Genomic DNA, 6,000 nt, shown 5'->3' with positions numbered 1-6,000 from the left:
AACAGAGAAAGCCTGAGCTCCATTTTTTGGGAGTCAGGTGTTCCCAGATTGAATTCAAATCCATTTGGGCTCTGAGTAGAGCCCTCGTAGGAGAGGGCTCCCTGGGTCACAGGTTACCAAAAAATTTATGCAATTTCTCAAGGACATAAGATATTCTGTTCAATTCTGGGCCTAGATTATTGTTCATGTATACTATACTTAGTTTTTACTATATAAATAATTAGGTTAAAATTTTGTAATTATAGCTATCACTTAGGATTTTATATATCATACTGGGGCTTGGTGCAATTGGCACAATGACATTCTAGAACCGGAGGACCCAGAGAATCTTGTTATCTAAAGTGTATACCCGAGGTAACTAGATGGGACAGTGGATAGAGCACTAGTCCTAGAGTCAGGAGAACCTGAGTTCAAATGTAGCCTTAGACACTTACTAGCTATGTGACCCTGAGCAAATTATTTAACCCTGATTGTTTGTAAATAAAGAACATCCCCTTTCCAATTTAGACTTTTCACTGGACATCCTTCATGATAGTGACAAATGACTTTGATAAATACGACTTCATGTTTTATTATAGTTCTATTATAGTATTCCAAATCCTATCAATTGCCAAGCATTATTAGATTTATATATTTTTGTCTTTAACTTCTCCTCTCAACTCTACTCATTCCATGCTTCATCCTTCTTCACTCTGATGGCTGAAGATTTCCCCTTATATTTCATTGAGAAAATAGAACCCCTTCATTGTGAGAACCTTCTCCTCAATTTACACCTCCCCTTAATGACATCTTTTTCTTTCCTTCTTTAATCCAGTGAAGAGGTGGCCTTTACTTTGGCCAGGCCAACCTCTCTCCATGGACCCTTGGATCCTTCCCCTCTAGTTTTCTCTAGAAGATCAGCCCCACAGTCATTTCTTTTCTTTTTCATATTAAAATCTTGCTATCTAGGGCTCCTTCCCTGCTGCTTAAATCTCCCTCACCCTGAAAAAAAAACTGTCACTAGCTGCCACCCTCACCTAAAGCTATCATCTATATCCTTCCTTCTTTCACAGCCAAGCTCCTAGAAAAAACTTGCCTCCATTTCCTCCCCCTCACTCACTTTTTAGCTGTCTGCAGTCTATCTCTTCACTTAGTTGAAAACTGCTCTCTCCAAAATTACCAATGATCTTGGAAAAAAATTCTCTTGATAGTTTTTGTTTTTCCATTGCTTACATTTTCCTTTATTATCTCGAGCTCTTGACCTACCAAAAAAAAAAAGTTATCCCTTATAGCAAGATTTTTTTAAAGAGGAAGAAAAAAAATGTCAGCAAAACTAATCAATAAAAAAAACCCTGATGTTATGCACAGTATTTCATATCTGTGGACTTCCACTTCTACAAAGGAGTTTGGCCACACAATTTTGCAGCATTGAGATTTGATTATTTTGTGTGGTTTGGTCTTTCCATTTACATAATATACTTTATATTATTATTTCTATTGTTTCCCTGGTTCTACTTATTTCACTTTGCACCAATTCATGTAAATATTTCAATGCTTTTCTGGATTTATAATCATTTCCTAATTGCTGGGCATCTTATATTTGAGGGTAGGGACTATAAAATTTTTGTCTTTGTATCTTCAGTGCCTAACCCAGTGCTTAGCACATAGTGTAGGTACTTGATAAATGTTGATTGGTTAAACACCCTCTCTTACTAAAGAATGTTTTTCTCTTTGGGTTTTTTCAGGATCTGCTAAGAATGTTTTTCTCTTTGGGTTTTTCCAGAATCTGTTTTCTCTGTTCGTCATTTACCTGTCTTGACTGCTGCTTTGAAAGATGGTGAAGACCTGAATTAAGGTTGAATGTATAGAGAGAACAGATTTGAGAGCTGTTGTAGAGGTACAAATAGCTTAATCTGGCTACATGAGATGAGGAAGAGTGAGAAGGGTTGAATGCTACTGAAGTTGTGAACCTGGTAATTGGAAGGATAGTGAGGATCTTGACAGAAACTGAGAAGTTCAGAAGGGAGCTGAGTTTTGTTTTGGATGTGTTGAGTTTGAGGTATCTATGGTATATTCATTTTGAAGTGTCTAACAGGCATCTGGAAATGGATGACAAGAGCTCAGAAGTTCTAGGATTGGAAATGCCTATATGAATTGATAAAATTACCAATTTAGTAGAGAGAAGAAAAGTGGGTGTAAAAGAGATTCTAGCATATCCACAGTTAGAAGGTTTGAGTGACTTAAAGAAAATAGGGAAGGATTAGAATAGCCTCTAAAGAGAAGCAGAAGATGGATTCAGTTGTGGAATCCTTTCAGTCCAGTCCGCTCTTCATGACCCTGTTTGGAGTTTTCTTGGCAAAGATACCAGAGGAATTTGCCATTTCCCTCTTCAACTCATTTTGTAGATCAGGAAACTGAGATGAGCAGGGTTAAGTGACTTACCCAGAGTTGCCAGCTAGTAAGTGTCTGAGACTGGATTTGAACACAGGAGGATCAGCCTTCTTGCTTGGAAGCCCTGTACATCCCATGGCACTCCCTAGTGGCCCAGAAGGAATCACTTAGGGAAGAGTAAAAAAAAAAAGATCCGATTGAAGGCCCTAGACTAGATAAGTTTACAGTGAACCTGTTTGCCTCTCTTGCACGATTTTCTCTTCAGTACAAGGAGGAATGGAGGAGACAGATGGTGGGAATGATGTAGGGTGGGGGTTTGGCAAGGAATAAAGCATTGGAATAAGGGTTTAACCTCAGTCTCTCATCTGTAAAATGAACTGGAGAAGGAAATGGAAAACCACTTCAGTGTTTTTGCCCAAATGGGGTCACGAAGTCAGACACAGCTGAAAATGACTGAATAGAACAGGACAAAAGATTTAACAGCAGAGCTGTTTTACTCCAGAGTACAGATTGAGAGGGGAGAAAAGCGAAATGAGAATAGCTGAGATGGCCAGATAATACCTGGAGTATTACTCTGTGTATGTTTTGTACATGGCTGGCTGCCCCATTAGAATGTGAACTTGAAAGTAGAAACTGCTTTTGCTCTGTGTGTGTGTATGTCTGCAATGCTTAGCAGAGTATCTGACACACCTTGTAGTTCAATCATTTTGTGTCTGATTCTTCATGATGTGATTAAGGGTTTCTGGCAAAAAAGGGAGTGGTTTGCTATTTCCTTTTCCAGATGAGGCAATTTGGGTTAAGTGACTTGCTCAGCATCACACAGCTGGTGAATGACTGAGGCTGGATTTGAACTCAGAAAGATGAGGCTCTCTGACTACAGGCCTGGTGCTCTACCCACTGTCCTACCTAGCTGGTCTGACTTACAGTACGCTCTTAATAAATGAATTTCTTGAAAGAAATCAAAGTGAGGAAAAGGAACCATATGTAACACACACACATATACATAGCAGCTCTTTAAATAATAGCCTCAAACTAAAGGGGGTTCCCACCTACTGGGGAGTACATAAAATTGTGCATGTGAATGCAATGGAATATTATTATGCCATAAGAAATTTCTAAATAGACATTTTTCAGAGAAAACTGATAGAAGGAAATGAACAGAATTAGGAGAACAATTTACATAATGACAAGCATATTAAAAAGAAAGATTTAAGAACTCTGATAAGTGTGATGATAAACCAAGAGTGTAGAGAACTGAAGATTATATATGTAATTAACTAACTCATGACAAGAGATGCAAAACTTCAAATACAAAATGAGACATACATTTTTGAACAAGGACAATATGGAAATTTGTTTAGTGTAATATACTTATTTTTCATTAAGATTTTCTTTTCTTTGTTGTTTAACAGGAGAGAAGTGACAGTGGCAGGAAAAATAATGTTTGTCAAAACAATGAAAGAAATAAAAACTGGGAAAACTAGAAACAGGCTGGCAGAGATTAGGCTTAGACCAATATCATATGCTATATTCCATAATAAATTAAAAATGAATGAAATAAAAATTAAAGATTATGCCATAAAAAATTTGAAAATGGGCAGCTAAAAGTAGGAAATTAATTCTTAACCAAACACAGGATATAGTCAATTAAAAATGATAAAATAATTGTGACATGAAATTGAAAAACTTTTGCACAAGCAAAATTAATGCATCTAAGCTAAGAAGGGAAGTAATCAGGTATGTGTGTGCGTGTGTGAGAGAAAGAGCTAGAGAAACATCTTTGATAAGACTTTGCTATGCAAGTTAACTAGACAAGTAACAGAATATATAAGACAAAAAGCCACTCTTCAGTAGATAAGTGGTCAAAGAATGTGAACAAGTAGTTCTAAAAAGAATAACTGCATAACAACCTTATGAAAGAATATTCTGAATTAACTACTACTAAAACAAATGAATCAAAACATTCTAGATTTCACCTCACTCCCCAGTGAATTGACAAAGATAATAAAAAATGAGAATAGTTAAAGGTTGGAGAGGTTGTAATCTTGGTAGAGTTGTGATCTTGTTTTAAAAAAAAATTTGGAAAGCAAATTGGAATTATTCAAATAGAGTAGCTAAAATGTCTCTACTCTTTGACCTAAAAATTCCACAGTTAGACAAATATTCCCAAGAAGATCAAAAGTAAGGTTTCAAATATATCAAAATATTTAAAGCAGCATTTTTTTTTTTTGTGGTAGTGAAGAACTGAAAACAGTTGATGCTCATTAATTGAGGAATGACTAACAACTGGTGAAACATTCAATTAATGGTATAGTTCTTTGTTATAATAAACAAGAAGCATAATGAATATAGGAAAATCTTAACATTTACTTTATATGAACTGATACAAAGTGAAGTAAGCTGCGATGGGAAATAATTGATTATAATAACTACAATATAAATAAAAAACTAGAAAAACACAAAATGAATGTTATAAAACGATAAAAAAAAATCTTGACTCCAAAAAAGAGATATGAAAAAATACTTCTCCCTGTTCCTCTGAAGACGTTGGGGTCCATGGGCATGAGATTTTATAGGCATTAATGCATAACATAATGTGTTAGATTTTTTTGATGTATTATTTGCTTTTGTTGAATTTTTTTTTTTTCTCTTATTGGAATTTACTCAATAGAGGAATGACATGATCAGACCAGTACTTTAGGAAAATCAGTTTGGAGGATGGCCTGGAGTAAGGAGAGATGTATAGCAGGGAGACCAACCAGCAGGCTGTTATAATAGTCCAGAGTAAAGTGATGGTTAGGATGTTCCCATCACATGTACATGATATGTCATAGAGATTTGAAATCACGAAAACCTGAGAATCCTGCTTTAAACACTTGCTAACTTTGTGACCTTGCCCAAGTCATGTAACCTCACAACTTTAATTTTTTTTCCCTTAAGATGGGTCTAATAAGATCAATTACCTCATAGGACTATTTTGAGTATCAAATGAAATACTATATACAAATTTTAAAGTACTCTACAAAACATTGGTTATTATTATCATGGATATCATTATCATCATCTCCGTTCTCTATCTGTTTTTCTCTAATCTTTTTCTGGTTGAATTCTGGGTCCATTTCAGATCTGTTATCTAATCTCAAATGGGCCCTCACTGCTACATGGTAATCAACAAACTCCAATGTTTTACCATAATGTGGAGGTGACATTAAATGAATTCTCAAAAGCTTTGCAAGCCCAGTGTCTTTTCTGACTGGTGCTCCCCAGCTGAAAAGGCTGTGAATATGGTTCAAGCAACAGAGAAGAGTATGCTTTCTGAGGGTAATAGTAAGAGGGGCAAAAAGGTGAAGTTTAATTTAATTGTTGATACTCTATATGGATTCTTTGTCCAGTGACTAATGAGATAATTAAATAACAAGCCTTTATTAAGTACTTGGATCAATAAATACATATTTATTAAGCACTTATTATGTGGTAGGCACTATGCTATGGGAATTTATAAAAAGAGTCAAAAGGCAGTCCCTGTTCTTGGGGACCTTCCAATCTAAAAGGGGAGACAACATGCAATATAAATATATATATAAAACAAACTATATAAACTAAAAGATAAACTAAAGATAAGTAGGGGAT

This window comes from Sminthopsis crassicaudata, chromosome 2 (genome assembly GCF_048593235.1).
Source record: "Sminthopsis crassicaudata isolate SCR6 chromosome 2, ASM4859323v1, whole genome shotgun sequence".
Lineage (NCBI taxonomy): Eukaryota > Metazoa > Chordata > Mammalia > Dasyuromorphia > Dasyuridae > Sminthopsis > Sminthopsis crassicaudata.
This window is presented reverse-complemented; position numbering follows the sequence as displayed.